Raw genomic sequence first — 25,715 nt, 5'->3', positions numbered from 1 at the left:
ACTGGATTAAGAAAATGTGGCACACATACACCATGGAATACTATGCAGCCATAAAAAATGATGAGTTCATGTCCTTTGTAGGGACATGGATGAAATTGGAAATCATCATTCTCAGCAAACTATCACAAGAACAAAAGACCAAACACCGCATATTCTCACTCATAGGTGGGAATTGAACAATGAGAACACATGGACACAGGAAGGGGAACATCACACTCTGTGGACTGTTGTGGGGTGGGGGGAGGGGGGAGGGATAGCATTGGGAGATATTCCTAATGCTAGATGATGAGTTTGTGGGTGCAGTGCACCAGCATGGCACATGTATACATATGTAACTAACCTGCACAATGTGCACATGTACCCTAAAACTTAAAGTATAATAATAATAATAATAAAGTACATCACAAAAAAAAAAAATAAATAAAGAGGGCATTATAAAATGACTCATGGAAAAAATATTATTTTAACAATTATTACAGTAAAATAAAAATTTGTGACTCATGAAGACACACTTCATTTTTATCCTCTATTTTTTTTTACAAATGGGACTTGAATATTTTAAGATAAAATTTTAAAAAATCAAGTAATTTTAATCGGAAATTTCAAAAAAATAAAACCCTGAATCCAATTCAAATTTCACTTACTTGAAAATTCTCACTGATATAAATTTACTTATATAAATGTGATATAACCAATAAAGATATGCAATAGAGTCATTGTTAATTTGGGTAAAAAAATTTTAAAAACAATGCAAACTTGTATTACCTCCATATGTATGTATGTACACATATACACATATATGAATATTTATATATATATTTGCGTACACACACCATATATATATACCTGTGTATAAATGAATAACAATGGAATATCAGTTGGCCTCTACTACAACATTTGAAGGCCCATTGCACAATGGCCAGAACAGAGACAACATCGGAATGCAACTTAAAATTTCCAAGATGACTTGAATTGTATCTGAATTTCTAACAGGGCATAGAGAAATTAAAATCTTGTTTGATTATGCTTCTTTGTTTATTACTGGGAGAGCCTCACATGCAAAGCAGATCAGGATATTCTCTTACCATATGTGTTAATTAACAGTCACTTCATAATGTAAGGGTGACTCAAATAGCAGATTCAATATCAAACAGGAAGGGCTTTTGTAGCCCGTTCTATTTTCGGTCAACCACAAACCACCCACCCCTGCTGAAATAAAAACTTAAAAGGCAGGTGGAGGAAAATATGTTCTAGACCAAGGGGTAGGTACCGGGTCTGCAAAAGACATAGTGTGCCACCCACAAACACACAAGTTCAAGGAGCGTGGCTCAATCCTTCAGAAAATTGGTTCTAACTTTCAAATCATTAGGGATCTTCTTTATAAAAGATATAGCAAACAAAAACACAAAATATACCCCTCTAAGATTATTAGGAAGTTAAAAAAAGTGACTTGTAACTTTTAATAAATAACTAGGGAGGTAAGCTTGTTCATTTCTGAGATTCACAACTTTTATAAAGGTGCTGTATTAATACTTGAATTGTGCTATGTTCAATAGAAGCAATGAGACATAAGCCATACTGAGAGAAGAAAAAAATTTTACAACAAGAAAATCTAATGCTGTTTAATTTCTTTAAATATTTATTAATTTCTGAATGCTATGTGATTGCTTTCATATTAATTTTTCAGTAGAGAAATTGAATACAATTGAATACAATTTCTCCATTGAGAAATTAAATACAATGGATTTTAGTGTGATGACATACTTGATGGGATAATTTTAAAATCATTATTTTAATTAGATATAATACTTTTAGGTAGAATAATAAAAATAAAGGAAAACCGATTTTCTTTAAATTCCATCAATTATTTCTTTCTCACAATAATTAATATGTAATTTACCAATGATGTAGTAGATTAATACCAAATCCTCTTACTTTTGGTTTCATCAAAAAATGATGAGCATTTTTCTCTGATTGATGTTCAGTTACTTTCAGATGGCTTGTAATCTTGTACTTTCAACACTGAAGATTTTTTTTCACATATTGATACCAATCATTTTATGATATATCTGATTTTATAATTATGTTCATTGTTTTCAAATGAGAGTTATGGTTGTATACAGTAAGAATTATAATAGAGGAAGTTATCTGGTGCTCCAGGAATTTAAATAAGAGAAGATATATAGATCTCAGCCTTTGTATCAATATTTTAATTGGATCCTGAAAAATGAATGAAGATAGACAGAAAACAAGTAAAAAATGGTCTAAGCAGATGAAATAGAAAGAGTAAAAGGAGAGTAATAGAAAAGTGTGTGTGTCTTTGAAGGAACATAATCTGTTCTGGGTGTGGCTACAGCACAGGTTTGTGAAGGAAAATGTTAAATGATTGAGGAGAATGTCTCTCAATATCAGTGATTTTGCATTTTACCCTTCAATGATGGGACATAAGTAAACAATTTTTAAAAGCATAGTGGGTGTGTGTGTATATAAATATACAGCATATATATATAGTATATAGCATGTCTATACTTATACTATATACATACATATAGTGTGTATGTATATATGTATATATAGTATATGTATATTTATATGTATATAGTATAGTATATGTATAGTATATGTATAGTGTATGTATATAGTATATGTATATATAGTATATATATACATACTTATTTTCATTCTGGATAGAAGTTTTTGAGATGCAGTTAGAAGAAAAAGTCAGAAAGAATAGTCAAGATTATTCCAGCAGTACAGGCATGATGTGATGAATGACTAAATTAAAACATTAGCAGCAACACAGAAGAGAAATGGCAGAATAGAAAGGTAATTCAAGGTAGAAAGAGCTGAACTTAATAATTCATTTAGAAGGAAGAGTCAAGGTATATATACTCTAAATTTTCTTGGCGACTGGCTTGATATTATCATCATTAGCTGAGATGGGCAATGCTTTAAAAGAAATAGATTTATTTGCCAAAATATAAAATGTGTTTACGGCTATGTCAAATTTGAGATGCAGGTGGTGAAGACAGAGGGGGAGAATCAGTTGACATTTTAAAATATAGGTTTGAAACCTACAGGAAAATATTGGAGTAAAAAAAAAAGAAAATCAAACGTCAAAGGAAATGCTGCAAGTGTGGGAATGGATAAAAGGAGCACAGGAAAAGTGTGCAGAGCATTGTTACCCAAAGTACTGTGGGAATTTTATACACATATGAATACAACTCGCAAAACACACAAATATTTTTGCTTCCCTGGATCATTTACTGGAGTCTTTTACATACACATTCTGAAGTATAAGGTATGCAGAATTTTCTAAGCGTATCATAGAATTCCATTCCAAGAATATATTTCAGGAAAACTATTGTCAATCAGGGAAACATTGGTGCAGAATAGTAAGAAAAGAAATACCCATTAAGACTAGTAGTTACACAGTGGACATGAAAAAACTAGGCAGCAAGGAGTTATTAAAAAGAAAGCATGGGCTGGGCATTGTGGCTCATGTCTATAATCCCAGCACTTTGGGAGGCCGAGGCGGGCAGATCACCTGAGGTTGGGAGTTTGAGACCAGCCTGACCAACATGAAGAAACCCCATCTCTACTAAAAATACAAAATTAGCTGGGCATGGTGGCACATGCTTGTAATCGCAGCTACTTGGGAGGCTGAGGCAGGAGAGTCTCTTGAACCTGGGAGGCGGAGGTTGCAGTGAGCTGAGATCACACTGTTGCACTCCAGCCTGGGTGAAAAGAGGGAAACTTCTTCTCAAAAAGAAAAAAAAAGAAAAGAAAAAAGAAAAAAAAGAAAGAAAAAAATAAAAGAAAAAATAAAAAAATGAAAGCATGGGGCCAACATTGAGTGGTCTTAAGGAAGTCAAGGTAGAAGGAAATTTAAAGAAGGAAATGAGAAGCAATGCAGAATATTTAGGAAGGTCAATTAGGAAGCTCCCATAAATATTCTCACTATGTATTATAGGGAATTCATTTATAACTTCAAAAATACCACTCAAAAAAGATGGTAATTGTTGAAATGAGATTTCAATGGGTGAAAGAGGCTGGGCACAGTGGCTCATGCCTGTAATCCCAGCACTTTGGGAGGCCGAGGTGGATGGATCACGACGTCAGCAGTTCAAGATCAGCCTGGCCAAGATGTGAAACCCCATCTCTACTAAAAATACAAAAATTAAACGGGCATGTTGTTGGGCGCCTGTAATCCTAGCTACTTGGGAGGCTGAGACAGTGAGCCGAGATGATGCCACTGCACTCCAGCCTGGGTGACAGAGCAAGAGAAAGAAAAGAGAAAAGAAAACAGAAGAGAAGAAAGAAAAGAAGGACGGAAGGGATTTTAAAAAGAGATGAGAAGTCAGTATACTGTTTTGGAGGAAGTGTAATTTATGATTGTGGCTATAACTTGCTGTGAATGGAAATAGCAACACACCACTGGATTTCAACTTTTGAGTGCTTAAGAAGGTGGAGATGGTGATTAAAATAATAATAATAATAATAATAATAATAATAATAATGCTAAGTGTGTAATAGTTGCTAAGTGTGTGGTGTCTGAACCCAGGATATCAGGATGTCTGGAACTGGGGTTGAATCCCAGCTCTTCCACTTTCTGGTTATGTGAGTGACTGTAGGCAAATTACTTAATCTTTTAATGCTCCAGTTTCCCATATATAAAATGGGAATTATAATAGTAAACTACCTCATGGCTTGTGAGGATGAAGTGCATGTAGAGAACTTAGCGAGTTATCTTTGTGTATTATGTATTAGTTTCAAAATGCAGATTCTAGAGCCCTTAGATTCTCATTCAATAGGTATGAGGCAAGCACGGGCCAGGATTCTGCATTCTTTAAGGAGGTGTAATTTCCTACATCTGCTGTGACAAAGTGGTTCACATTAGGTCGCTTAAAATGAGATAAATTTATTCTTTTACGGTTCAGGAAGCTAGAAATCTTAAATGAAGGAGTTAGCAGTGCTGCATTTTTCTCTGAAGGACCTGGGAAAAAAATCCTTTCTTGCTTCTTCTAGCACCGGGTGATCACTGAGCTTCATTGTCATTGCTTGGCTGGAGGATACCTCACTTTATTCTCTACCTCCATCCTCACATGGCCATCTCCTCCCTGCGTCTCTGTTTCCTCTTCCCTTCTTATGAGGATATCAACCATATTGAATTATGGCCCACTCTAATGCATTATGAGCTCACCTAGCGTATCATAATTTTACAGCATCTGCAAATAATTTGATTTCAAATTAAGTCATACTCACAGACATCAGGGGCTAGAACTCTAATATATATATTTTCTTTTTGAAGACACAATCTAACCCACAAAAGGAGGGGAGCCACTTAAGATCATAAAAAACTCAAGTAACAAGACTGTGTGTTTAAAATAGCATTTAAATTTCTCCAAATGGCAGACAGCTTAATTCAGACCAATACCAATCAGGAGATAAACAAGTGTTGGTCTCCTGATTGGCATTTACCTGAGATTAAAACATCATGGTAAAATACATTATCTTCAGTGATCTTTGGTTTAGGTGAGCATTCACAAGGCACACAGTTATTATCATGTGAGCCATCTCTCTCTAATAACTCTTTTCTAATCTGCTGGCCAACAATATCAGGTTCTTTCAAATCTCTGATTATTGGACCAAACCATAAGGTCCTCCACGTGAATTGGTAGAAATATTTTTTACAAAGGTAAATGAAATTTTATTTACTTGATGGATTTCTCTTCTCCTTTGTACAAAGGGGTGACCCTTTGACGGCACAGGGAAAGAACATGATAGAAATAGACTTTCAGAAGGAAGGGCCTTCCATAACAAGGAATGCCATCTGTAATCCAGACTTTTTCTCCTCAGGAATCCAGTCATAGGCAAATCTCTATGAATCACAGATAAATAGAAAGAAGGGTGGGAGTGTGTCAGGAGTAGGATGCTGAAAATGTGAGTAGCCTGTTCATTAATTGGTCCCTTGGAAACTGAGAAGGCAACGTGGCATACATGCAATTTCCATGGAATGATGGAAGACTGGTTGTAGTTAGTATGATCCTATAATGCTCAGATCACAATGGGATCACCCTTATTCATGATTGAGCATTCCTTCTTATTAGTATCCCAATGTGAAATTGTTTCTCAAAAAAGGAGGAGGTGGGTAATTTTTGTACAAAAGGCTTTTACTCCAAAATAAAGTGGCTTGTACTGTATTTCTCCTCTGGAGCCTTGCCGCTGGCTCCATAGGAAAATTCTGCCTCTCATAGATACCTGAGGCATTGGATTCCCTAAACAAAATTGTAGATCCACTTGTACTGCAGGCCTCTGTAGTCCAAAACGTTTCTCTGTCTCTGAGTCCCACTCACAGCTGACATCCTTCTTGACATTTGCATTTTATTTAGAATACACATCCAAATATGTTTTATGTTGCCTCTAACATTCAAAAGAGCCTCTAACAGTCTTCCTTTCCCTATCCTTTCCTTCCATTTGAAAGATGTTTGCTCCATATCACTTTCTACTGCGTTCTTAGACTCCCTGAAGGTAGGAAACCCACATTTTTGTCATTTGCTCGATGTGTCTTTCCTGAAGTCTATGGTAGCTGCTATTTTTCTCTAGAGCATATCAACCGGATGCTGTCCATGTATTCCATAAGTTATGTCCGTTTGGCTAGTGACATGGCCAGGGTTCCTGAGTACAAAATTGTGACACAGACAAAAATAGTTATACTTCTACAGCTAAATAGTGAAGACACTCTGCCTGGAAAAAGTAAGAAATTTCAGGTATTTACCATTTATTTAAGATACAGAAAAATAATTTGCCTAAATGTATAGCAGGAAAAGGAGACAAGTGTATTCACTAAAGCAAGGAGACTACATCTGGATTTAAAATGTGTGCCCTCAGATAGGATTCCAGTACACAGTGGCTGGATTCTGAGTGTTTGTCCCTCACACAGGATTACAGAACACTGCTACGAGGTTCTGAATGGAAAAGGAAATATCTTCACATAAAGACAAGAAAGAAGCATTCTGAGAACTTCTTTGTGATGTGTGCATTCACCTCACAGAGTTGAACTTTTCTTTTGATTTAGCACTTCTGAAATACTCTTTTTGTAGTGTCTGCAAGTGGATATTTGGAGCGCTTTACAGCCTATGGTGGAAAAGTAAATATCTTCACATCAAAACCAGACAGAAGCATTCTGAGAAACTCCTCTGTGATCTGTGCATTCACCTCACAGAGTTGAACATTTCTCTTGATTGAGCAGTTTTGAAACACTCTTTTTGTAGAATCTGCAAGTGGATATTTTGAGTGCTTTGGGGCCTATGGTGGAAAAGGAAATATCTTCACATAAAAACTAGACAGAAGCATTCTGAGAAACTTCTTTGTGATATGTGCATTCAACTCACAGAGTTGAAATATTCTTTTGATTGAGCAGTTTTGAAACACTCTTTTTGTAGTATCTGCAAAGTTGGAGGGCTTTGGGACCTCTAGAGGAAAGGGAAATATTTTCCCTTAAAAACTAGACAGAAGCATTCTGAGAAACTTCTTTGTAATGTGTGCATTCATCTCACAGAGTTGAACATTTCTTTTGATTGAGCAGCTTTGAAACACTCTTTTTGTAGAATGTGCAAGTGGACATTGGGAGCGATTTGAGGCCTATGGAGGAAAAGGAAACATCTTCACATAAAAACTACACAAATGCCTTCTGAGAAACTTCTTTGTAATGTGTGCATTCATCTCACAGAATTGAACCTTTCTTTTGATCGAACAGTTTTGAAACACTTCTTTTGAAGGATCTGCATGTGGCTATTTGGATCAATTTGGGGCCTGTGGTGGAAAAGGGAATATCTTCAAATAAAAACTACACAGAAGCGTTCTGAGAAAGTTCTTTGTGATGTGTGCATTCAACTCATATAGTTGAAGATTCCTTTGGTTGAGCAGTTTTGAAACAATCTTTTTGTAGTATTTGCAAGTGGATATTTGGAGCGGTTTGAGGCCTATTGTAGAAAAGGAAATATCTTCACCTAAATACTAGACAGAAGCATTCTGAGAAACTTCTTTGTGATGTGTGCATTCATCTCACAGAGTTGAAACTTTGAGCAGTTTTGAAAAACTCTTTTTGTAGAATCTGCAAGTGGATACTTGGAGTGCTTTGAGCCCAATGGTGGAAAAGGAAGTATCTTCAATTAAAAACTAGACAGAAGCATTCTGAGAAACTTCTTCGTGATGTGTGCATTCAACTCACAGAGTTTAAACTTTCTTTTGATTGAGGAGTTTGGAAAATCTCTTTTTGTAGAATCCGCAAGTGGATATTTGGAGCACTTTGCGGCCTATAGTGGAAACGGAAATATCTTCACATAAAAACTAGACAGAAGCCTTCTGAGAAACTCCTTTGTGATGTGTGCATTCATGTCTCAGAGATGAACCTTTCTTTTGATTGAGCAGTTTTGAAACACTCTTTTTGTAGAATCTGCAAGTAGATATTTCGAGCGCTTTGTGGCCAATGGTGGTAAAAGGAAACATCTTCACATAAAAACTGGATGGAAGCATTCTGAGAAACTTCTTTGTGATTTGTACATTCAGCTCACAGAGTTGAACCTTTCTTTTGATTGAGCAGTTTGAAACACTCTTTTTGTACGATCTGCAAGTGGATAATTGGAGCGCTTTAAGATCTACAGTGGAGAAGGAAATATCTTCACATAAAAACTACACAGAAGCATTCTGAGAAACTTCTTTGTGATTTGTGCATTCAACACACAGAGTTGAACCTTTCTTTTGATTGAGCAGTTTGAAACACTCGTTTTGTAAAATCTGCAAGTGGATATTTGGAGCGCCTTAAGGTCTATGGTGGAGAAGGAAATATCTTCACATAAAAACTGGACAGAAGCATTCTGAGAAACTGCTTTGTGATGTGTGCATTCATCTCACAGAATTGAAACTTTCTTTTGATTGAGCAGATTTGAAGCACACTTTTTGTGGAATGAGCAAGTGGATATTTGGAGGGCTTCAAGACCTATGGTGGAAATGGAAATATCTTCACCTAAAAACAACACAGAAGCAGTCTGAGTAACTTCTTTCTGATGTGTGCATTCATCTCACAAAGTTGAACATTTCTTTGGATTCAGCAGTTTTGAAAAACACTTTTTGTAGTATCTGCAAGTGGATATTTGGAGCGCTTTGGGGCCAATGGTGGAAAGGGAAATATCTTCACCTAAAAACTACACAGAAGCATTCTGAGTAACTTCTTTGTGATGTGTGCATTCATCTCACAGAGTTGAAACTTTCTTTTGATTGAGAAGTTTTGAAACATTCTTTTTGTGGAATCTGCAAGTGGATATTTTTAATGCTTGGCAGCCTATGGTGGAAAAGGAAATATCTTCACATAAAAACTAGACAGAGGCATTTTGAGAAGCTCCTTTGTGATGTGTGCATTCATCTCACAGTGCTGAACATTTCTTTTGATTTAGCTGCTTTCAAATATTCTTTTTGCAGAATTTGCAAGTGGATACTTGAAGCGCTTTGAGGCCTATGGTGGAAAAGGAAATACCTTCACATAAAAACTAGACAGAAGCATTCTGAGAAACTTCTTTGGGGTGTGTGCATTCATCTCACAGAGTTGAACCTTTCTTTTGATTGAGCAGTTTTGAAACACTCTTTATGTAAAATCTACCAGTGGTTATTTTGAGTGCTTTGAGTCTTCTGGTGGAAAAGGAAATATTTTCACATAAAAAGTAGACAGAAGCATTCTGAGAAACTTCTGTGTGATATGTGCATTCATCTCACAGAGTTGAACCTTACCTTTGATTGAGCAGTTTTTAAACACTTTTTGTAGAATCTGCAAAAGGATATTTGGAGCAATCTGAGGCCAGTGGTGGAAACAGAAATATCTTCACACAACAACTAGACAGAAGCATTGTGAGAAACTTCTTTTTGATGTGTGCATTCATCTCACAGAGTTGAACTTTACTTTTGATTGAGCAGTTTTGAAACACTCTTTTTGTAGAATCTGCAAGTGGACATTTGGAGCTCTTTGGGGCCTATGGTGGAAAAGGAAATATCTTCACATAAAAACTACACAGAAGCATTCTCTGAAACTTCTTTGTGATGTGTGCATTCATCTCACAGAGTTCAAACATACTTTTGATTGAGCAGTTTGGAAACACTCTTTTTGTAGAATCTGCGAGTGGATATTTTTAACGCTTGGCAGCCTATGGTGGAAAAGGAAATATCTTCACATAAAAACCAGACAGAGGCATTTTGAGAAGCTCCTTTGTGATGTGTGCATTCATCTCACAGTGTTGAACATTTCTTTTGATTTAGCTGCTTTCAAATATTCTTTTTGCAGAATCTGCAAGTGGATATTTGAAGCGCCTTGAGGCCTATGGTGGAAAAGGGTCTGCAAGTGGACATTTGGAGAGCTTTGAGGCCTAAGGCGGAAAACAAAATATTTTCATATTATAATTAGACAGAAGCATTCTGAGAAAGTTCTTTGTGATATGTGCATTCATCTCGCAGAGTTGAAACTTTCTTTTGATTGAGCAGTTTTCACACACTCTTTTTGTAGAATATCCAAGTGGACATTTGGAGCGCTTTGCGGACTATGGTGGAAATGGAAATTTCTTCACATAAAAACTGTTCAGAAACATTCTGAGAAACTCCTTTGTGATGTGTCCATTCATCTGAAAGAGTTGAATCTTTCTTTTGATTGAGCAACTTGGAAACTCTCTTTTTGTAGAATCTGCTAGTGGACAATTGGAGTGCTTTGAGGCCTATGGGGGAAAACAAACTATCTTCACTTAAGTACTAGACAGAATAATTCTGAGAAACTTCTTTGTGACGGGTGCATTCATTTCACAGAGTTGAACCTTTCCTTTTTTTTGAGCAGCTTTGAAAAACTCTTTTTGTAGACTCTGCAAGTGGACATTTGGAGCTCTTTGCAGCCTATGGTGGAAAAGGAAATGTCCTCACATAAAAACTAGACAGAAGCATTCTGACAAACTCCTTTGTGATGTGTGAATTCATCTCACAGAGTTGTAACTTTCTTTTGATTGAACAGTTTTGAAACAATCGTTTTGTAGAATCTGCAATTGGACATTTGGAGCGCTTTGCAGCCTGTGGTGGAAAATGAAATATCTTCACATAAAAACTAGACAGAAGAATTCTGAGAAACTTCTTCATGATGTATGCATTCATCTCACCGAGTTGAACATAACTTTCAATTGAGCAGTTTTGAAACCCTCTTTTTATAGAAACAGCAAGTGGACATTTGGAGGTCTTTGAGGCCTATCGTGGAAAAAAAAATATCTTCTCATTATAACTAGACAAAAGCATTCTGAGAAACTTCTTTGTGATGTGTGCATTCATCACACAGAGTTGAACCTCTCCTTAGATTGAGCAGCTTTGAAACACTCTTTTTGTAGAATCTGCAAGTGGACATTTGGAGCGATTTGAGGTCTATGGTGGAAAAGGAATTATCTTCACATAAAAACTATACAGAAACATTCTCACAAGCTTCTTTGTGATGTGTGCATTCAACTCACAGAGTTGAACCTTTCTTTTGACTGAGCAGTTTTGAAACACTCTTTTTGTAGAATCCGCAAGTGGACATTTGGTGAGCTTTGAGGCATATGGTGGAGAAGGAAATATTTTCACTTAACAACTAGGTGGAAGCATTCTGAGAAACTTCCGTGTGTTGTGTGCATTTATCTTACAGAGTTGAACCATACTTTTGATTGAGCAGCTTTGAAAAACTCTTTTTTAGACTCTGCAAGTGAACATTTTGAGCTCTTTGTGTCCTACAGTGGAAAAGGAAATACCTTCACATAAAACTAGACAGAAGCATTCTATGAAACTTCTTTGTGATGTGTGCATTCATCTCACAGAGTTGAACATTTCTTTTCATTGAGCAGTTTTGAAACACTGTTTTTGTAGAATCTACAATGGACATTTGGAGGGCTTTGAAGCCTATGGTGGAAAAGGAAGTAACTTCCCATAAAAACTAGACAGAATCTTCCTTAGAAAATTCTTTCTGATGTGTGCATTCATCTCGCATAGTTGAACATTTCTTTTGATTAAGCAGCTTTGAAACACTCTTTTTGTAGAATCTGTAAGTGGACATTTGGAGTACTTTGAGGGTGATGGTCAATAACGAAATATCTTCACTTAATAACTAGACAGAAGCATTCTGTGAAACTACTTTGTGATGTGTGCATTCATCTCATAGAGTTTAACATTTCTTTTGATTGAGCAGCTTTGAAACACTCTTTTTGTAGAATCTGCAAGTGGATATTTGGAGCGCTTTGAGACCTATGGTGGAAAAGGAAATATCTTCACATAAAAACTATACAGAAACATTCTGACAAATTTCTTTGCGATTGGTGTATTCATGTCACAGAATTGAACCTTCCTTTTAATTGAGCAGTTTTGAAACACTCTTTTTGTAGAATCGGCAAGTGGATATTTGGAGAGCTTTGAGGCCTATGGTGGAAAAGGAAATATCTTTACATAAAAACTAGACAGAAGCATTCTGAGAAACTTGTTTGTGATCTGTGCATTCGTCTCACAGAGTTGAACCTTTCTTTTGATTCAGAAGTTTGGAAACACTCTTTTTGTAGATTCTGCAAGTGAACATTTGGAGCTCTTTGAGGTCTATGCTCGAAAAGGAAATATCTTCACACAAAAAAAAGACAGAAGCATTCTGTCAAGCTACTTTGTGATATGTGCATTCATATCACGGAGTTGAACCTTACTTTTGATTGAGCATTTTTGAAACACCCTTTTTGTACTCTCTGCAAGTGGACATTTGGAGTGCTTTGAGGCCTATGGTGGAAAAGGAAATATCTTCACATAAAAACTAGACAGAAACATTCTGACAACTTTCTTTGTGATGTGTGCATTCATCTCACAGAGCTGAACCTTTATTTTGATTGAGTAGTTTGGAAACTCTCTTTTTGTTGATCTGCAAGTGGACATTTGGAGTGCTTTGAGGCCTGTGGTGAAAAGGAAATATCTTCACATAAAAACTAGACAGAAGCTTTCTGAGCAACTTCTTTGTGATGTATGCATTCATCTCACAGAGTTGAACATTTCTTTGTATTGAGCAGGTTTGAATCACTCTTTTTGTAGAATCTGCAAGTGGACATTTGGAGAACTTTGAGGCCTATGGTGGAAAAGGAAATATCTTCCCATAAAAACTAGATATAATCATCCTGAGAAAATTCTTTGTGATGTATGTATTCCTCACAGAGAGTTGAACCTTTGTTTTCATTGAGCAGTTTTGAAACACTCTTTTTGTAGAATCTGCAAGTGGACATTTGGAGCGCTTTGAGGCCTATGGTGGAAAAGAAAACATCTTCACATAAGCACTAGACAGAAGCATTCTGAGAAACATCTTTGTGATGTGTGCATTCATCTCACAGAGTTGAACATTTCTTTTGATTGAGCAGTTTGGAAACACTCTTTTTGTAGAATCTGTAAGGGGATGTTTGGAGCGCTTTGCGGCATATGGTGGAAAAAGGAAGTATCTTCACTTAAATACTGGACAGAAGAATTCTGACAAACTTCTTTGTGATGTGTGCATTCATCTCAGAGTATTGAACCTTACTTTTGATTGAGAAGTTTTGAGGCTCACTTTTTGTAGAATCTACAAGTTGATATTTGGAGCACTTTTAGGCCTATGGTGCAAAAGGAAATATCTTCACATAAGAACTAGACAGGAGCATCCTGAGAAACTTCTTTGTGATGTTTTCATTCAACCCACAGAGTTGAATATTACTTTTGGCTGAGCAGTTTGGAAACACTCTTTTTGTAGAATCTGCAAGCGGACATTTTGTTCGCTTTGAGGCCTATGGTGGAAAAGGAAATATCTTCACTTAAGATCTAAACAGAAGCATTCTGAGAAACTTCTTTGTGATGTGTGCAGTCATCTCACAGAGTTGAACATTTCTTTTGATGGAGCACCTTTGAAACATTATTTTTGTAGGATCTGCATGTGGACCTTTGGAGCACCTTGAGGCCTATGGTAGAAAAGGAAATATCTTCACATAAAAACCATACAGAAACAAGCTGACAAACTTCTTTGTGTTGTTTGCATTCATCTCACAGAATTGAATGTTTCTTTCCATTGAGCAGTTTTGAAACACTGTTTTTGTACAATCTGCAAGTGGACATTTGGAGCACTTTGAGGCCTATGGTGGAAAAGGAAATGTCTTCACTTAAGAACTAGAGAGAACATTCTGAGAAACTTCTTTGTGATGTGTGCATTCATCTCACAGAGTTGAACCTTTCTTTTGATTGAGTAGTTTTGAAACACTCTTTTTGTAGAATCTGTAAGTGGACATTTGGAGCGCTTTGCAGCCAATTGTGGAAAAGGAAATATCTTCACATAACAACAAGACAGCAGCATTCTCAGAAACTTCTTTGTGATGTGTGCATTCATCTCACAGAGTTGAAACTTTCTTTTGATTGAGCAGCTTTGAAACACTCTTTTGTAGAATCTGCAAGTAGACATTAGGAGCGTTTTGTGGCCTATGGCAGAAAAGGAAATATCTTCACATAAAAACTAGACAGAAGCATTGTCACAAACTTCTTTGGAATGTGTGCTTTCATGTCACAGAGTTGAACATTTCTTTTCATTAATCTATTTTGAAACACTCTTTTGGTAGAATCTGCAAGTGGACATTTGGAATTCTTTGAGGCCTACGGTGGAAAAGGAAATATCTTCACAGAAAAACTACACAGAAGTATTCTGGGAAATTTCTTTGGGATGTGTGCATGCATCTCACAGAGTTGAACTTTCTGTTGATTGAGCAGTTTGAAACACTATTTTTGTAGAATCTGCAAAGGGACATTTGGAGCACATTGTGGCATATGGTGGTAAAGGAAATATCTTCACATAAAAACTAGACAGAAGCATGCTGACAAACTTCTTTGTGTTGTTTGCATTCATCTCACAGATTTGAACCTTTCTTTCCATTGAGCAGTTTTGAAACACTGTTTTTGTACAACCTGCAAGTGGACATTTGGAGCACTTTGAGGCCTATGGTGGAAAAGGAAATATCTTCATTTAAGAACTAGACAGAACATTCTGAGAAACTTCCTTGTGATGTGTGCATTCAACTCACAGAGTTGAACATTTCTTTTCAATGAGCAGTTTTGAAACACTCTTTTTGTAGAATCTACAAGTGGACACTTGGTGCGCTTTGAGGCCTATGGTGGAAAAGGAAATATCTTCTCATAAAACATGGACAGAAACATTCTGAGAAACTTCTTCATGATGTGTATATTCATCTCAAAGATTTGAACCTTTCTTTTGATTGAACAGTTTGGAAACACTCTTTTTGCACTATCTGCAAGTGGACATTTGGAGGGCTCTGAGGCCTCTGGTGGAAAAGGAAATATCTTCACTTAAGAACTGCAAAGAATCATTCTGAGAAAATACTTCGTCATGTGTGCATTCATCTGACAGAGTTGAACCTTACTGTTGATTGAGCAGATTTGAAACATCCTTTTTGTACTATCTACAAGTGGACATTTGGAGTGCGTTGATGCCTATGGTGTAAAAGTATATATCTTTACATAAAAACTAGACAGAAGGATTCTTAGAAATGTCTTTGCTATATGCGCATTCATCTCACAGAGTTGAAACTTTCTTTTGATTGACTAGTTTGGAAAATCTTTTTGAAGGATCTGCAAGTGGACATTTGGATCACTTTGAGGCCTATGGTGGAAAAGGAAATATCTTCACATAAGAAGTAGACAAAAACATTCTGAGAAACTTCTTTGTGATGTGTGCATTCTTTTCACAGAGTTGAACCTTTCTTTTGATTGAGCAGCTTTGAAACACTCTTTTTGTAGAATATGCAAGTGGACATTTGGAGAGCTTTGCGGCGTACGGTGGAAAAGAAATATCTTCACATAAAAACTAGACTGAAGCATTCTGACAAACGTCTTTGTGATGCGTGCATTCATCTTGCAGAGACGAACTTTTCTTTTGATTGAGCAGCTGTGAAACACTTTTTTTGTAGAATCTGCAAGTGGACATTTGGAGTGCTTTGAGGAGTGTAATGGAAAACGAAATATCTTCATATAATAACTATGCAGAAGTATTGTGAGAAACTTCTTTGTGATGAGTGCATTCATCTCACAGAGTTGAAACTTTCTTTTGATTTTCTAGTTTGGAAACACTCTTTTTGTAGAATCTGCAAGTGGACATTTGGAGCGCATTGAGGCCAATGGCAGAGAAGGAAATATCTTCACATAAAAACTAGACAGAAGCACTCTGATAAACTTCTTTGTGATATGTGCATTCATCTCACAGTGTTGAACCTTACTTTTAATTGAGCCGTTTTGAAACTCCCTTTTTGTACTATCTGCAAGTGGACATTTGGAGGGCTTTGAGGCCTATGGTGGAAATAGAGATATCTTCAAATAAAAACTAGAGAGAAGCATTCTGACAAACTACTTTGTGATGTGTGCATTCATCTCACAGAGATGAACCTTTCTTTTGATCAAGCAGCTTTGAAACACTTTTTTTGTAGAATCTGCAAGTGGACATTTGGAGTGCTTTGAGGAGTGTGATGGAAAACGAAATATCTTCATGTATTAACTACGCAGAAATATTCTGAGAAACTTCTTTGTGACGAGTGCATTCATCTCACAGAGTTGAAACTTTCTTTTGATTTTCTAGTTTGGAAACACTCTTTTTGTAGAATCTGCAAGTGGATATTTGGAGCGCTTTGTGGCCTATGGTAAAAAAGGAAATACCTTCACATAAAAACTAGACAGAAGCATTCTAACAAACTTCTTTGTAATATGTGCATTCATCTCACAGAGTTGAACATTACTTTTGATTGAGCTGTTTTGAAACACCCTTTTTGTACTTTCTGCAAGTGGACATTTGGAGTGCTTTGAGGCCTATGGTGGAAAAGGAAATATCTTCACATAAAAACTAGACCGAAGCATTCTGACAAATTTCTTCGTGATGTGTGCATTCATTTCACAGAGTTGAACCTTTCTTTTGATTGGTTACTTTGCAAAATCACTTTCTGTAGATTCTGCAAGTGGACATTTGGAGCGCTTTGAGGCCTATGATGGAAAAGGTAATATCTTCACTTAATAACTAGACAGAAGCATTCTGAGAAACTTCTTCGTGATGTGTGCATTCACCTCACAAATTTGAAACTTTCTTTTGATTGAGCAGATTTGAAACAATCTTTTTGTAGAATCTGCAAGTGTACATTTGGAGCACTTTGTGGCCTCTGGTGGAAAAGGAACTATCTTCACATAAAAACTAGACAGAAGCATTCTGTCAAACTTCTTTGTGATGTGTGCATTTATCTCACAGCGTTCATATTTTCTTTTGATAGAGTGGTTTGGAAACTCTTTTTGTAGAATCTGCAAGGGGACATTAGGAGAGCTTTGAGTCCTGTGGTGGAAAAGGAAATATCTACACTTAAGAACCTGACAGAAGAATTCTGAGAAACTTCTTTGTGAAATGTGCATTCATCTCACAGAGTTGAACTTTTCTTTTGATTGAGCAGTTTTGAAACACTCTTTCTGTAGGTTCTGCAAGTGGACATTTGCAGCCCTTTGGGGCCTATGGTGGAAAAGGAAATATCTTCATATAAAGACTAGACAGAAGCATTCTGGCAAATTCCTTTGTGATCTGTGCATTCATCTCACTGAGGTGAACCTTTCTTTTGATTGAGTAGTTTGGAAACTCTCTTTTTGTGGAATCCGGAAGTGGACATTTGGAGTGCTTTGGGACCAATGGTGGAAAAGGAAATATCTTCACTTAAGAACTAGACGGAAGCATTCTCAGAAACTTCTTTGTGATGTGTGCATTCATCTCACAGAGTTGAACCTTTCTTTTGATTGAGCAGTTTTGAAACACTCTTTTCATAGAATCTGCAAGCGGACATTTGGAGTGCTTTGAGGCCTATGGTGGAAAAGGAAATATCTTCACATAAAAACTAGACAGAAACATTCTGAAAAACCTCTTTGTGATGTGTGCATTCATCTCACAGGGTTGAAACTTACTTTCGATTGAGCAGTTTTGAAACCCTCTTTTTGTAGAGTCTAGAATTGGACATTTGGAGTGCTTAGAGTCCTATGGAGGAAAAGGAAATATCTTCATATAAAAACTAGACAGAAGCGTTTTGAGAAACTCTTTGTGATGTGTGCATGCATTCTTCTTACAGATTTGAACCTTTCTTTTGATTCAGCAGCTTTGAAACACTCTTTTTGTAGCATCTAGAATTGGACATTTGGAGCGCTTAGAGTCCTATGGTGGAAAAGGAAATATATTCATGTAAAAACTAGACAGAATCATTCAGAGAAAATTCTTTGTGATGTGTGCATTCATCTCACAGAGTTAAACCGTTATTTTGATGGAGCAGTTTGGAAAAACTTTTTTTGTACTATCTGGATGTTCACATTTGGAGCGTTTTGGGGCCTATGGTGTAAAAGGAAATATCTTCAAATAAAAACTAGACAGAAGCATTCTGAGAAACTTCTTTGTGATGGGTGTATTCATCTCACAGAGTTGAACATTTGTTTTGATTCAGCAGCTTTGAAACACTCTTTTTGTAAAATATGCAAGAGGACATTTGGAGTGCTTTGAGGCCAATTGTGGAAAAGGAAATATCTTCACATAAAAACTAGACAGAAGCATTCTGAGAAACTTCTTTGTGAAGTGTGCATTCATCTCAGAGTGCTGAACCTTTCTTTTGATTGAGCAGCTTTGAAACACTCTTTTTTTAGAATCTGCATGTGGAGATTTGGAGCGCTTTGAGGCCAATGGTGGAAAAGGAAATATCTTCACATAAAAACGATTCAGAAATATTCTGAGAAACTTCTTTCTGATGTGTGCTTTCATGTCACAGAGTTGAGCCTTTATTTCATTGAGCAGTTTTTATTTATTTATTTATTTATTTATTTATTTATTTATTATACTTTAAGTTTTAGGGTACATGCGCACAATGTACAGGTTAGTTACATATATATACATGTGCCATGCTGGTGGACTGCACCCACTAACTCGTCATCTAGCATTAGGTATATCTCCCAATGCTATCCCTCCCCCCTCCCCCCACCCCACAACAGTCCCCAGAGTGTGAAGTTCCCCTTCCTGTGTCCATGTGTTCTCATTGTTCAATTCCCACCTATGAGTGAGAATATGCGGTGTTTGGTTTTTTGTTGTTGTGACAGTTTGCTGAGAATGATGATTTCCAATTCATCCATGTCCCTACAAAGGACATGAACTCATCATTTTTTATGGCTGCATAGTATTCCATGGTGTATGTGTGCCACATTTTCTTAATCCAGTCTATCATTGCTGGACATTTGGGTTGGTTCCAAGTCTTTGCTATTCTGAATAATGCCGCAATAAACATACGTGCACATGTGTCTTTATAGCAGCATGATTTATAGTCCTTTGGGTATATACCCAGTAATGGGATGGCTGGGTCAAATGGCGTTTCTAGTTCTAGATCCCTGAGGAATCGCCACACTGACTTCCACAATGGTTGAACTAGTTTACAGTCCCACCAACAGTGTAAAAGTGTTCCTATTTCTCCACATCCCCTCCAGCACCTTTTGTTTCCTGACTTTTTAATGATTGCCATTCTAACTGGTGTGAGATGGTATCTCATTGTGGTTTTGATTTGCATTTCTCTGATGGCCAGTGATGGTGAGCATTTTTTCATGTGTTTTTTGGCTGCATAAATGTCTTCTTTTGAGAAATGTCTGTTCATGTCCTTAAAAATCAATGTACAAACATCACAAGCATCCTTATACACCAACAACAGACAAACAGAGAGCCAAATCATGAGTGAACTCCCATTCACAATTGCTTCAAAGAGAATAAAATACTTAGGAATCCAACTTACAAGGGACATGAAGGACCTCTTCAAGGAGAACTACAAACCACTGCTCTAGGAAATAAAAGAGGATATAAATAAATGGAAGAACATTCCATGCTCATGGGTAGGAAGAATCAATATCATGAAAATGGCCATACGGCCCAAGGTAATTTACAGATTCAATGCCATCCCCATCAAGCTACCAATGACTTTCTTCACAGAATTGGAAAAAACTACTTTAAAGTTCATATGGAACCAAAAAAGAGGCTGCATCACCAAGTCAATCCTAAGCCAAAAGAACAAAGCTGGAGGCATCACACTACCTGACTTCAAACTATACTAGAAGGCTACAGTAACCAAAACAGCATGGTACTGGTACCAAAACAGAGATATAGATCAATGGAACAGAACAGAGACCTCAGAAATAACGCCACATATCTACAACTATCTGATCTTTGACAAACCTGAGAAAAACAAGCAATGGGGAAGGGATTCCCTATTTAATAAATGGTGCTGGGAAAACTGGCTAGCCATATGTAGAAAGCTGAAACTGGATCCCTTCCTTACATCTTACACAAAGATCTATTCAAGATGGATTAAAGACTTAAACGTTCGACCTAAAACCATAAAATCCCTAGAAGAAAGCCTAGGCATTACCATTCAGGACATAGGCATGGGCAAGGACTTCATGTCTAAAACACCAAAAGCAATGGCAACAAAAGCCAACATTGACAAATGGGATCTAATTAAAGTAAGGAGCTTCTGCACAGCAAAAGAAACTATCATCAGAGTGAACAGGCAACCTACAAAATGGGAGAAAAGTTTCACAAGCTACTCATCTGACAAAGGGCTAATATCCAGAATCTACAATGAACTCAAGCAAATTTACAAGAAAAAAACAAACAACCCCATCAAAAAGTGGGTGAAGGACATGAACAGACATTGAGCAGTTTTGAAAAACTCTTTTTGTAATATCTGCAAGTGGACATTTGGAGCGCTTTTTGGCCTATGGTGGAAAACGAAATATCTTCATTTAAGAACTAGATGGAAGCATTCTGTGAAACTGCTTTGTGATGTGCGCATTCCTCTCACAGCACTGAAACTTTATTTTAATTGAACAGTTTTTAAACGCTCATTTTGTAGAATCTGCAAGTGGACATTTGGAGCGCTTTGCAGCCTATGGTGGAAAAGGAAATATCTTCACATTAAAACTAGGCAGAAGCATTCTGACAAACTTATTTGTCATTTATCTCATGGAGTTGCCATTTATCTCAAGGAGTTGAACTTAACTTTTGATAGAGCAGTTTTGAAACACTCTTTTTGTAGAATCTGCAAGTGGACATTTGGAGAGCTTTGAGGCCTGTGGTGGAAAAGGAAATATCTTCACACAAAACTAGACAGAAGCAATCTGACAAAGTTTTTGTGATGTGTGCATTCATCTCGCAGAGTGGAACCTTAATTTCGATTGAGCAGTTTTGAAACACTCCTTTTGTAGAATCTGTAAGTGGACATTTGGAGCGCTTTGATGCCTATGGTGGAAAATGAAATATCTTCACATAATAACTAGACAGAAGCATTCTGAGAAACTTCAATGTGATGTGTGCATTCATCTCATAGAGTTGAAACTTTCTTTTGATTGCGCCACTTTGAAACACTCTTTCTGTAGTATCTGCAAGTGGACATTTTTGGCGCTTTGAGGCAATGGTGGAAAATGTAACATCTTCACATAAAAACTAGACTGAAGAATTCTGAGAAACTTCTTTGAGATGTGTGCCTTCATGTTACAGAGTTGAAACTTTCTTTTGATTGAGCAGTTTGGAAACACACTTTTTGAAGAATCTTCAAGTGGACAATTGGAGCACTTAGTGGCCTATGGTAGAAAAGGAAATTTGTTCACATAAAATCTAGACAGAAGCAATCGGACAAGAGCAACTTTGAAACACTCTTTCTGTAGTATCTGCAAGCGGACATTTTTGGCGCTTTGAGGCAATGGTGGAAAAAGAAATATCTTCACACAAGAACTATACAGAAACATTCTGAAAAACTTCACCGAGCTGTGTGGATTCATCTCACAGAGTTGAACCTTTCTTTTGATTGAGCAGTTTTGAAAGACTCTATTTGTAGAATCTGAATCTGGACATTTGGTGCGCTTTGCGGCCCATGGTGGAAAAGGAAATATCTTCACATAAAAACTAGACAGAAGCATTCTGACAAACTTCTTTGTGACTTCCGCATTCATGTCACAGAGTTGAACCTTTCTTTTGAATGAGCAGCTTTGAAACACTCTTTTTGTAGAATCTGCATGTGGATATTTGGAGCTCTTCGAGGCCTATGATGGAAAAGCAAATACCTTAACATAAAAACTATACAGAAATATTCTGACAAACTTCTTTGTTATGTGTACATTCTTCACACAGATTAGAACCTTTCTTTTCATTGAGCAGTTTTGAAAAACTCTTTTTGTGGAATCTGCAAGTGTACATTTGAAGTGCTTTGAGGCCTATGGTTTAAAAGGAAATATGTCCACATAAAAACTAGACAGAATCATTCATAGAAAATCCTTTGTGTTGTGTGCATTCATCTCACTGGGTTGAACATTTCTTTTTATTGAGCAGGTTTAAACACTCCTTTTGTAGAATCTGCAAGTGGACATTGGGAGCCCTTTGAGTCCTATGGTGGAATAGGAAATATCTTCATTTAAGAACTAGACAGAAGCATTCTGAGAAACTTCTTTGTGATATGTGCATTCATCTCACAGAGTTAAACATTTCTTTTGATTGAGCTGTCTTGAAACACTATTTTGTAGAATCTGCAAGTGGACATTTGGAGCGCTTTGAGGCTTATGTAGAAAAGGAAATATCTTCACACAAAATCTAGACAAAAGCAATCTGAGAAACTTCTTTGTGATGTGTGCATTCATCTCACAGAGTTAAAATTTTTTTTGATTAAGCAGTTTTGAAACTCTCTTTTTGTAGAATCTGCAAGTGGACATTTGGAGCCCTTTTAGGCCTATGGTGGAAAAAGAAATATCTTCACATAAAAACTAGACAGAATAATTCTGAGAAACTTCTTTGCGATATGTGCGTTCATCTCACAGAGTTGAAACTTTCTTTTGATTGAGCCGTTTGGAAACACTCTTTTTGTAGAATCTGCAAGTGGACATTTGGAGTGCTTTGTGGTCTATGGTAGAAAAGGAAATATCTTCACATAAAACCTACACAGAAGCAATCTGAGAAAATTCTTTGTGATGTGTGCTTTCATCACACAGAGATAAACCTTTCTTTTGATTGAGGAGTTTTGAAACTCTCTTTTTGGAGAATCTGCAAGTGGACAATTGGAGTACTTTGAGGCCTATGGTGGAATAGAAAATATCTCCACATAAAAATAGACAGAAGATTTCTGAGAAACTTCTTTGTGATGTGTGCATTCATGTCACAGATTTGAACCTGTCTGTTGATTGAGTAGTTTGGAAACACTTTTTTAGAATCTGCAAGTGAACATTTGGAGCGCTTTGCGGCCTATGGTAGAAGAGGAATTATCTTCACATAATATCTAGACAGAAGCAATCTGAGAAACTTCTTTGTGACATGTGCATTCATCTCACAGAGTTAAGCCATTCTTTTGATTGAGCAGTCTCTGCAAGTGGACATTTCAAGCACTTTGAGGCTTATGGTGAAAAAGGAAATATCTTCCCATAAAAAGTAGACAGAAGATTTCTGAAAAACTTTGTGATGGGCACGTTCATCTCACAGAGTTGAAACTTTCTTTTGATTGAGCAGTTTGGAAACCCTCTTTTTATAGAATCTGCAAGTGGACATTTGGAGCACTTCGCGGCCTATGGTAGACTAGGAAATATGTTCACATAAAATCTAGACAGAAGTAATCTGAGAAACAACTTTGTGATGTGTGCATTCATCTCACAGAGATAAACGTTTCTTTTGATTGAGCAGTTTTGAAATTGTCTTTTTGTAGAATCTGCAAGTGGACATTTGGAGCGCTTTGAGGCCTATGGTGGAAAAGGAAATATCTTCACATAAAAACTACATAGAAGCATTCTGAGAAAGATTTTGTGATGTGCCCATTCATCACCCAAAGTTGAATCTTTCTTTTGAAGGACCAGTTTTGAAATACTCTCTTTGTAGAATCTTCAAGTGGACATTTCGAGCGCCTTGAGGCCTATGGTTTAAAAGGAAATATCTTCACATAAAAACAAGACAGAAGAATTCTGAGAAAGTTCTTTGTGATATGTGCGTTCATCTCGCAGAATTGAGCCTTTCTTTTGATTGAGCAGTGTTGAAACCCTCTTTTTGTAGAATCTGCAAATGGTCATTTGGAGCGCTTTGAAGCCTACAGTGGAAAAGGAATTTATCTTCACATAAAAACTAGACAGAAGAATTCTGACAAACTTCTTTGTGATGTGTGCATTCATCTCACAGAGTTGAAACTTTCTTTTGATTGAGCTGTTTGGAAACAGTCTTTTTGTAGAATCTGCAAGTGGACATTTGGAGCACTTTGTGGCCTATGATAGAAAAGGAAATATCTTCACATAAAATTCAGACAGAGCCAATCTGAGAAACTACTTTGTGATGTGTGCATTCATTTCACAGAGTTAAAACTTTAGTTTGGTTGAGCAGTTTTGAAACTCTCTTTTTGTAGAATCTGCAAGTGGACATTTGGAGCGCTTTTAGGCCTATGGTGGAAAAGGAAATATCTTCACCTAAATACTAGACAGAAGAATTCTGAGAAACTTCTTTGTGATGTCTGCGTTCATCTCACTGAGGTAAACCTTCATTTTGATTGAGCATTTTGGAAGCACTCCTTTTGCAGAATCTGCAAGTGGAGATTAGGAGCGCTTTGCCGCCAGTGGTAGAAAAGGAAATACCTGCACATAAAATCTAGACAGAAGCAATATGAGAAAATTCTTTGTAATGTGTGCATTCATCTCAGAGACTTAAACATTACTTCTGACAGAGCATTTTTTAAACTCTGTTTTTGTAGAATCTGGAAGTGTACATTTGGAGCGGTTTGAGGACAATGTGGAAAAGAAAATATCTTCACCTAAATACTAGACAGAAGAATTCTGAGAAACTTCTTTGTGATGTCTGCATTCATCTCACTGAGGTAAACCTTCATTTTGATTGAGCATTTTGGAAGCACTCCTTTTGCAGAATCTGCAAGTGGAGATTTGGAGCGCTTTGCCGCCAGTGGTAGAAAAGGAAATACCTGCACATAAAATCTAGACAGAAGCAATATGAGAAAATTCTTTGTGATGTGTGCATTCATCTCAGAGACTTAAACATTGCTTTTGACAGAGCATTTTTTAAACTCTGTTTTTGTAGAACCTGGAAGTGTACATTTGGAGCGGTTTGAGGACAATGTGGAAAAGAAAATATCTTCACATAAAAACCAGATTGAAGAATACTGAGAAACTTCTTTTTGATGTGTGCATTCATCTCACAGAGTGGAACCTTTCTTTTGATTGAGCTGTTTGGAAACACTCTTTTTGTAGAATCTGCAAGTGGACATTTGGAGCACTTTGTGGCCTATGGTAGAAAAGGAAATATCTTCACATAAAATTCAGACAGAAGCAATCTGAGAAACTACTTTGTGATGTGCGCATTCATTTCACAGAGTTAAACTTTTCTTTTGATTGAGCTGTCCTGAAACTCTATTTTGTAGAATCTGCAAGTGGACATTTGGAGCGCTTTGAGGCCTATGGTAGTAAAAGAAACATCTTCACATAAAATCTAGACAAAAGCAATCTGAGAAACTTCTTTGTGATGTGTGCATTCATCTCATAGAGCTGAACCTTTCTTTTGATTGAGCAGTTTGGAAACACTCTTTTTGTAGAATTTGCAAGTGGAC

This window comes from Pan troglodytes, chromosome 14 (genome assembly GCF_028858775.2).
Source record: "Pan troglodytes isolate AG18354 chromosome 14, NHGRI_mPanTro3-v2.0_pri, whole genome shotgun sequence".
NCBI classification, from domain to species: Eukaryota; Metazoa; Chordata; class Mammalia; order Primates; family Hominidae; genus Pan; species Pan troglodytes.
This window is presented reverse-complemented; position numbering follows the sequence as displayed.